A 9,448-nucleotide genomic window follows, 5' to 3' on the forward strand; every position below is an offset into this window, starting at 1 on the left:
TAGTAACGGATTACATGTAATCTGGATTACGTAATCTTATTACAAAAATCAAGCAACTATAATCAGCCCGATACAATAAAAAAAATGTGTAATCAGATGACAGTTACATTGTTGGGGATTACCTAATTACATTTTATCATGCAAACAACTTTTTTATGTTAGCCTGGCTATCTTTTAACTTACTAACTTATTTACTAACTTAGCCTGGCTCATATAGGTTTAGTCTTTTTTTTTCTTTTTTTGTTTTTTTTTTTTTTTTTCTTTTCGCGATGCCCAAATTTCCGTCCAATGATTCCCGACACTGAAAGACTTACGAAAACTTACATGTAACCCCACATGGATAGCATGGAACCATCGTTTTTTTGATTTTGATCTGTAGCCCCGGCTGGACTGGACCCCCGAAGGAGGGTAGGGCAGACACAGTTTTGTGAATATCTCTCGAAAACCGTAGGGTTTAGGAGGACCTTTTTTTTTTGTATTTGATCTCAAGGGGCCATGTCAACCCATTCCATAACCACTCATTTCATGTATAGCGCCACCTAGTTAAACACAAAAAAGTAAAAATGAGGTGTTGTAATTGAAGGTATCTGTGACCTAACATAGTCAAAACTGCACGAAATTGGAAGTGTAGGATCATTATGACACCCTCTGTATGCACGCCAAGTTTTGTGGAATTCCGTTCATGGGGGCCACACAATAAATTAATTTATGTTACTATACACCAACTGGCCTGTAGGTGGCCGGAGACAGTTTTCTGTGAATATCTCGAGAACCGTATTTTTGTATTGTTGGTCTTAAGGGGGCATGTCAACCCATCCCATTACCACTTATTTCATGTATAGCGCCACCTAGTTAAAAATTAAAAGCAAAAAATTAGGTGTTTTCATCACAATATCTCTGGCTGACAAGGTCAAAACTGCACGAAATTAAAAGTGTAGGATCATTATGACACCCTCTGAATGCATGCCAAGTTTTGTGTACTTTCGTTCATGGGGCCTTACAATAAAATAATTTATGTGTACATTTAGTGACGACACCAACAAGGATTCCCGGACACTGAAAGACCGGGGTACACAAAACTTGGTGAGCATGTACCCCACATGGATAGCATGGAACCGTCATTTTTTTTCTTTCATCTGCAGCCCCCGCTGGACTAGACCCCCGAAGGAGGGTAGGGCAGACACAGTTCTCTGTGAATCTTTTATGGTATGTTGGTCTCAAGGGCCCACATCAACCTGGCTCATAATCACTCATTTGTGATTTGCCCCCCCCGTAAAAAAAATGAAAATCAGTAGGATTAAAAGAAAGCCAAAAATAAATATTCATCATCATCATCATGGCTGCATTTTCAGTATTGGCGAAGTAGTCGTTTGTCCACTAGATGGCGATCGTTGCAGTGAGACGTAATTTTGTTGGAAGTTAAAAGTGGGTTGGAAAAAACAATGGACGCTTCATACAAGGACTGTAATTTACCGCAGCGAACATCTAATAAGGATAGGGCGATGTTCACATGAAGTGTAATTCCCATTTCTCTATAAAAGATCGCTAATGTGTCGTCATCATGACGTATTCCCAGTGGTGAAATCCAAAGCATTTTGGGAATCCACAAGCACAAACAACAAGTAGGAAAACGCTACCAGACTTGATTGCTGGGAAGTGTTCAAGATGCCGTCTACCTGCTGTGTTATAAACTGTAATAGTCGCTCTCATGATAGAAGTGGAGTAAAGCTTAAGAACGAATTTCCTATTATCGTTTTCCAGCGTGGAAAAATAATAGTACAAGCCATGTTTCAGAGGTGACAAAAGGCTAATTTAATGGCATGGATAGCAGCAGTAAGGAGGCCCAAGATTACCTTCGATAACAGTCCGCCACACATGATGGTGTGTTCAAAAGCATTTTCACAAAGGTAAGTTACTTATTCTCTGTAAATGTTATGTTGTGGGCAAATAACCAGCGTTTTTTTTTTTACTTAACCAGACCATTAGATTTGACATTAGGCCAATGTTAACTAGCATGAAATGGCTAGAAAATTAGCTTTCCAATGTGCTAGCGTAAAACGTAACCTTAACCTTAATCAGTTTTAAATGTTGTACATGTAGGTACATAGCAATTTATTTTGGTGACTGTTTGCAGGCAAACCTGCTTATGAAATGATTGAGTGTGATCCTGACTGGGCCCCTTCCCTGTACCTCGGCCATACTGAGGTCAAAGTTACTAACAACCGCAACCCCCCCCCCACACTGGTCCTGAGGCTGAGTTCGATATTGCTGCACCTTTATACCCAGGTAAATCTTAAAATAATACAATATATGTTGTCCCCTGTGTATAGCTAATCTGGATTCCTTTGGAATAGTGGTTGTGATATGACAACATTTATTTTATTGTTACTGTCAGACAACACTACATCTGCAACTGAGATGGAAGGTCTCGTGAATCCACCCCATCTCCGGGCACTGTCCACACCGGGTCCTGAGACTGAGCTGAATGAACCAGCACATTTGTTCCCAGGTAAATATTGGTAACAGACGCCAAGTAGATTCAATATATTTTATGTCCAATGGTGTTTCTATCTAGACAACGGATTGAACCTAAGTGTAAGTACCTTTCACACAGAGTTGTAGCTTTTCTGACTCAAAGGCCAATCATTCTAGGAGGTCATTAGGCATTTGGCATGCTAATGTAACAGTCTTGAAATACTCAGCAGCTATCAGTAACAAAAGTATGGTGTGAAAGTCACACCCCTGGGCCGTTCTTCAAAACTGTCATTTGGATCAAAGTAATCCAGATTCATAAATCCCATGTCTTGATGTGTGGAATCAATGATTTCTTTTAAACTGGTCCCTGATCACAGATGCAGAAACATGGAATTTTCAAATCGGGGCCCTGGGCATCAGGCAAGTACAGAGATTGACAATTTATTTTTCTTATTGTTATTACAATCAGACTACTCTGCACCTGTGGCTGAGATAGAAGGACAAGAGACTCAGCCCCTACCACCAGCCCCAGACAATGCATGCAGAGAGGAAGATATGGAGACTGAAACATCAGGGATGCTGGTACTCAATGGGGAATGCAGATGAACAGCAAAAGTGCACCAAGTGTGCCCTTAGAAACCAAAGAAATAATCCGCTTTGCAGGAGGAGAATCGAAAACTGAAGGAAGAGCTCTCCAAAAAGGCCCTGGATGAGAATTTTCTCAAAAACAATGATTTAAAGGTGAAGTACTACACTGGCCTTCCATCTTTCAGTCTGTTGATGGGTGTGCTGATGCAAATCATTCCCAGTCTACCAAAAACAAAAGAAAGAAAACTCTCCCATTTTCAAATGCTCCTCCTGACCCTTATGCGCTTTAAGACTTGATCTGCCTGTCGAACATGTTGCACACCTCTTCGACATTAGCCGACATACCGCATACAATCTGTTCTTTGAGACCATCAATGTCGTTTGGTGTACTGGCCAAAGCGACATTGTATACAGGCAAGCATGCCACATCAGTATGTAGAAATGTTTGGGAATCGTGTTACTGTCATTATTGACTGCTTTGAGCTTTTCATTGAAAGGGCACAAAAATTTACGCGCAAAGGCACAGACATATTCAAACTACAAAAGCAGGTACACAATGAAATATCTCATCGGCATAACACCACAAGGTACTATCTCTTTCATTTCCAAAGGGTGGGGGGGCGTACAGTGATAAGCAGATCACCGAGAACAGTGGCTTTCTTCAGAAGCTCTCGTCTGGAGACCTTGTGTTAGCGGACCGTGGATTTGATATTAAAGAAAGTGTTGCCCTTGTGGGCGCTACACTGAAAATACCTGCCTTCACCAGGGGCCACAGCCAACTTAATGCAAAAGATGTGGAAGAGACCAGGAAGTTAGCTCATGTTAGGATCCACGTGGAGCGAGTGATAGGGTGTATGCGCTCTAAGTTCAACATATTAAATGACACAATACGCCTTGGATTTGTGGTGCCTTGTGAGGGGGAGGATAAGACTTTGTTGGATAAAATTGTGGTTGTGTGCTGTGCTTTGACCAATATGTGTCCAAGTATTGTTGTGAAGCCGTCATGTTAGAATTATACACCATGCTCACATCTAATGTAAATATGCACATGTAAATATGTACACATGTAAATATATATATACATATATAAATATGTTTTGTTTTCCAAAAGATTTTGTAATGTTACTAAACATGTAATGATTTTAGCCATCTCTGTAAATAAAATGCACAAAGACTGAATTGAATTCTGCCTCCCTTTATCTGTATTAAGAAAGAATTGTGCTCAGTGTTCTTTGGTTGCAAAACACAATTGCATAACTTAAAGTAGTAACAACCAACCAACTTGTGCAAGCATCGCATTGCCATGACTCTTCTCTGGCTGGTGCTGCTGCTGAGTCCTACGAACCTAAATTGAACCACTGTATAGGACAGTTCTGATTATCACAAGCAACCATGTCATCAAACTCTTCCAGGCTGTCTGCAAAAGCACCACAAGATTCAAGATTCAATAATTTATTGGCATGAAACCCGAACACACAGGATCACCGCTGACATAGGGCAGATTAAAAGGGGACACTGCTCACAACATACCTGGATGACAGGTCAGGTTACCACAACACAGTCTTTTCACATGCCCTTCTTTGGGCTGGGGTGTTACCTGGCTGCAGTGTGGCCAATGGTGTTTTGATTGTCTTTTTTAGTGGCTCGTTTTTGTTTTGTCTGTGGGCTGTGAATCAACTAATGGCACAGGTAGGTCAGCTGAAGGGGGTGCTGGTAGGGGCTGGTGGGACAACCTTGTGCTTGGGTGTTTTACCTGGCTGTAATGTGGCCACTGTTTTTCTGACTGTGCTCTTCTGTGCTCGTTTTTGGGTTTGTCTGTGGGCTGGGAATCGGCTGGAGGCACAGGGTAGCTCAGCTGAAGGCACAGGGGGGGTGGGGGTTGAGTGTAGTGACGGGCTACAAGCTCAGGTAGGACAACCTTGTAAAAAAAGTCTGTGCTGTTGGCAAAAGTGTCTCCTATAGTTCTAATCCAGGCATGACACGCACAGTTGCAAGGCTTTTGGTCGTCCAAACAACAAAGTCACAGAACTGTGACTTCGGTGACAAAGATCTGAGTTTGTACCTGTTTGTAGTAATTTTGTGGGTCTGCTTCAACTCCATCCTTCCTTCTGTGAACTGCAGACAAAACTCCTTGTCAGTACATGCCTGTAGAATGTTATGGTCCTTGTGCTTAAAAGGGCATTTAATCTCCACACATCCTTTCCCTGCAACATGCACAATGCACAAGTCGTCAGGAGTTGGGCCTATTTCAGGGGAAAGAAGGGCTGATTATAAATCCACAGTCTTCCCACTTTTCATGTCCCTGTGCCGCAGCTCCGTCTGTGTGATGTAGGAGACCCTTGCCGTAGCCTCTTTTTCTCTCCCCCATTTAATGGCCTCTGGGCCATTGTCAGTCTGTCTCAGTGAAGGTTTCTGTGGATAGCACACCTTTTGCACAGTTGACTTTGCTGGTCTGGTTATGGAGGTGGAGACAACAGCGCAGGCGATGGAGGCGGTTATCCTTCCAGCCCGTGTGCTGTGCCATATGTCAGACTTGTGCTGCTGTCTTGTGTTCTTTTCCAGTGCAGCTGCCTCTGTGGCTGTCACTGCCACAAGGTGTGTCAGGCCCTCACAGTGTTGAAGCAGGACCGACAAGTCACAGCCATCCATTTGTGGGTCGCGAAGACGCAGCAGTGACTTGGGCAGGACACATGGCTGAATGGGGTCAACATAGAGGTGGCAGAATTCCTCCATTACAGAGCACAGTCCGGACCTGTGTGCATGCATGAGTTCTGTGAGGGGTTTTAAATCAGCAAGTGTCTTCTGCGGTAAACATGTGCCACCTGAGCGGGTCCGGATCTTGGGTGCTGTGCTGGTGTCTCCACACACTGACCGATCAAGTGCCTTTTTTCGGGCAGAGCTTGTTGTAAAGTCAATAGTATGGCCAGGCACTCCCTGCACTTTGGTTATATTGGAGGGCATCACCCAGTACGCTTCAACATCTGTTGGAGTCACATTTCCCCGCAGACGCACAGTTGTATCGATCTTGTACAGGAGGGCTGCCACATGTGCGCACTTCTCTGCCACACCAGCCATACAAGTGCAGTGAGCGCTCTCCACTTCCCCACATGCTGTAAGTATGACCCATGGCTGTAGGGGCTTCTGGCTGAGTGCATGGAGTGATTCACCTAAGACCATAACATCATTATTAATAGCTTGTAGAGAAATACAAAGCAGTACTAGCAAGACACAAGAGCTATTTGATGCATGCAGCCAATCAGGGTACAATGTGGTTGAAAGTGGGCTGGGGATGGATGGGCTTACCTGCATACTACACTGTTTTGTCCACAACACCAGTAAACTCACTCCCTTCAACACACTGCCCCCAGCCCCCACATGTAAACCATTCATCACCCTTTACATTATTCATCCCTCCCCTATCTTAATGCAGCCCATTATCATAATATCATAATCATACAGTCAGACACCCACCAAAAGGCTCATGCACCAGTAGCTCCAACAACAGTGTTTTACTAGAAATCGGCTTTTATTAAGAGCAGTAAACGAGTCATTTTTTTCACAATTTACCATTTAACATATGCATGATGTTTTGTCTTAGTAAGTTACGTTGGTTTGTTGAATTCTGACTGCATGCAGTTAGATGAGTGAGAACGAGGGGAGTGTGGTGCTTAAAACATTAGCATAAGCTTACCTTTGAACGGGCGACAGTTTTTCTGCCCCACTTTTACCATCTCCAGGTCCTGGACCCACCCATCTGTAAAAAAGACCTGGGCCTGCTGCAGCGACTTGAAGTTACTGAAAACTTCGTGCGTGTACGCACTAACACTTAATATCATGTAGTTGTATATATATGGGTGCTGGAAGTTGGGCAGCAGGTTGACGTTCCCTGACCAGTCGCTATGCTCATGAGTACAGGACTGAGCGGCGGTCATATTTTGTACCACTATGCGGTACATCTAGTTTACTATTGGGACAGGTCTCTCGGCACACTGCCTGATCTTTTCCTCCTAATCTTAATGTAGCCTCTTGTTTTAGTGTTACCGTTTACTTTGAGAAATTTTCTCCCCCCACAATTGAAATGGACATGGTGTCATTCAATCTCAGGCCATGTCCCTGGGTCAAAAAAATCCAGCGAAAGCTAAATTCATTGTCCAGGTGTGCCCTTATAAAGGTTAAACTGAGTTGTGCATGTTAGGAGAATAGTGATCCATGATCACATCCATGATGACTAAGTGATCAATTTTGGGATGGGGTGAAAATTTCAACCACCAAAACACCACCCCCAAAGTGAAGAATAGCTATAGAAATGTTATTAGTTTTTCAGACAATGGGACCTGGTGATCTTAAAGTAAATGGTAACACTAAAACAAGGGGCTACATTAAGATTTTTGAAGGAAAAGATCAGTTAATTCACAGAGAAATGCTTTACTCAGAGCAAAGAGATTTCTTAGAATGAGAATTCTTTCATCAATTCGGTGGTGGTGTCTTTTACTTAAGGGACATATTTATTGAAGTAATCTAAAAGTAATCCTAAAGTAATCAGATTAAGTTACATGTTTCTGGTAATCCAACTGATTACGTTACTGATTACAAAAATTGCCATGTAATTTGTAGTCAGTAATGGATTACATTTCAAAGTAATCTGACCCAACCCTGCCAATGATACAGCCTCAAGGTTAGATTAAAATAAAATTTGCAAATCCACTGCAAGACCTAGTAGAGCCTGTGAAAAATGAACTGAGCTAGAACAGAGAATCTATTTTGGAATCAGAGATTGATGTCCTTCCATCAAAGACGGATCAACTAAGGGAGACATTCCAGGAAGTGAGTATACAGTACAGCAACAGAAACTGGGAATAGAGAATGCACTCTGATAGACTGATATCACTGTTTATGGAGTGGATGAATGCCAACTTCACAAAGCAAAATGCGGGTACAGACCATTGACAGAGGCAGAGCCAAAGTGATACACAAAAAGAAGTGTAATTACCTCCAAAAAACACCAACACATTCAGATGCTACCAGACCTCTCCAAGCTTCGTATCAGAAATAAAGCCAGATCTGCAAACTACAACATGGCTTGCAGTCCTACGGAAAACTCGCTTCGGAACAGATTTGAATGTCTAGGAACAATTGGGCACAATACACAAACTATCAAAGACTAGTTACATCCCACCTCGACCCATGCTGCACCAGGCATAAAATATAGGGCATATTACTGACCATCCTCCTTAGCAATGTGGCAGCCACTCCTCCTGATACAAATACAGGAAACCAAAAGTGACCTTTCACACTGCCGTCTACTTTCTGGGTGTGTGTGATCTGGACAAGAAATGGCAGATGCCAAAAGAGAGGGGTCTTCCACTTGTCCAGCTTGTCTGGACCTGTCCCCATTCCATGTGGACACAACTATTGTATTGAATGTATTAAGGACTGCTGTGATCAAGAATGAGGCATCTACAGCTGTCCCCAGTGCAGACAGACCTTTTCCAAAGTGTCTGTGTACATCTACACTGGGCAAAAACTCAAAGCAGTGAACTCCTGTCTGGATTGTCTGTTGTCTTACTGTGAAACTCACTTCAAAGCTCACAATGATCTTAACCCCGGTAGAAAGCATTCAGTGGTTGATGCCACAGGCCAGATACAGGAGAGCATCTGCTCTCATCATAAGGTGTAGCACCAATCAGAGTTGGGTTTGCTATATGTGTGTGATGTAGGAACACCAAGGCCATGACACGGTCACAGCCACTGCAAAAAGGACTGAAACAGGTGAGTACCGGGGCTATATATGTCTTAAAGGGCTCTTATATAAACTACCCCATCCACCCGATGCCAAATCAGATACAGAGCTGACACCAGGGGCAGAGCCAGATGGAGGCACAGGCCACCCCCAGAATCCAGTTCGCCACCCTACCGAAGATAAATAAATCCAAATGGAAATAAATAAAAATGAAAGTTGGGATGGTTGGGATTGTCAGCATGAAATGTCTCTTTCTACCATTGTAATGAAGTTGTTCTTTATGCACATCTAGCTTACATAATGGTGGAAAACCTCCCTACTGCTTTACCTGAAAATACTCTCTTTCTTGTTGCATTGCATCTACGAAGTTATGTGCTTCAGGTGATTTACAAAAACGTAAGCTATTTGTTACTTCATAAAGTTGTGTTTTGAAATAATATTTACATAAAACAGTTTGGCTATTAATAATGCATGATTTGTTTTAATATGGATATTGAAGGCATTCATATGTATTGTTTTACTTTTGTTATGTTTATGTGCCACTCCTCTTTGAGTCTGTGCCCCAGCCCGGCCACCCCATCAACATTTTTCTAGAATCGCCACTGGTTGACACTGAAAAGTGCTGTAATGAGAGACTGACAGGGG

The sequence above is a fragment of the Alosa alosa genome, chromosome 5, assembly GCF_017589495.1.
Source record: "Alosa alosa isolate M-15738 ecotype Scorff River chromosome 5, AALO_Geno_1.1, whole genome shotgun sequence".
NCBI classification, from domain to species: domain Eukaryota; kingdom Metazoa; phylum Chordata; class Actinopteri; order Clupeiformes; family Clupeidae; genus Alosa; species Alosa alosa.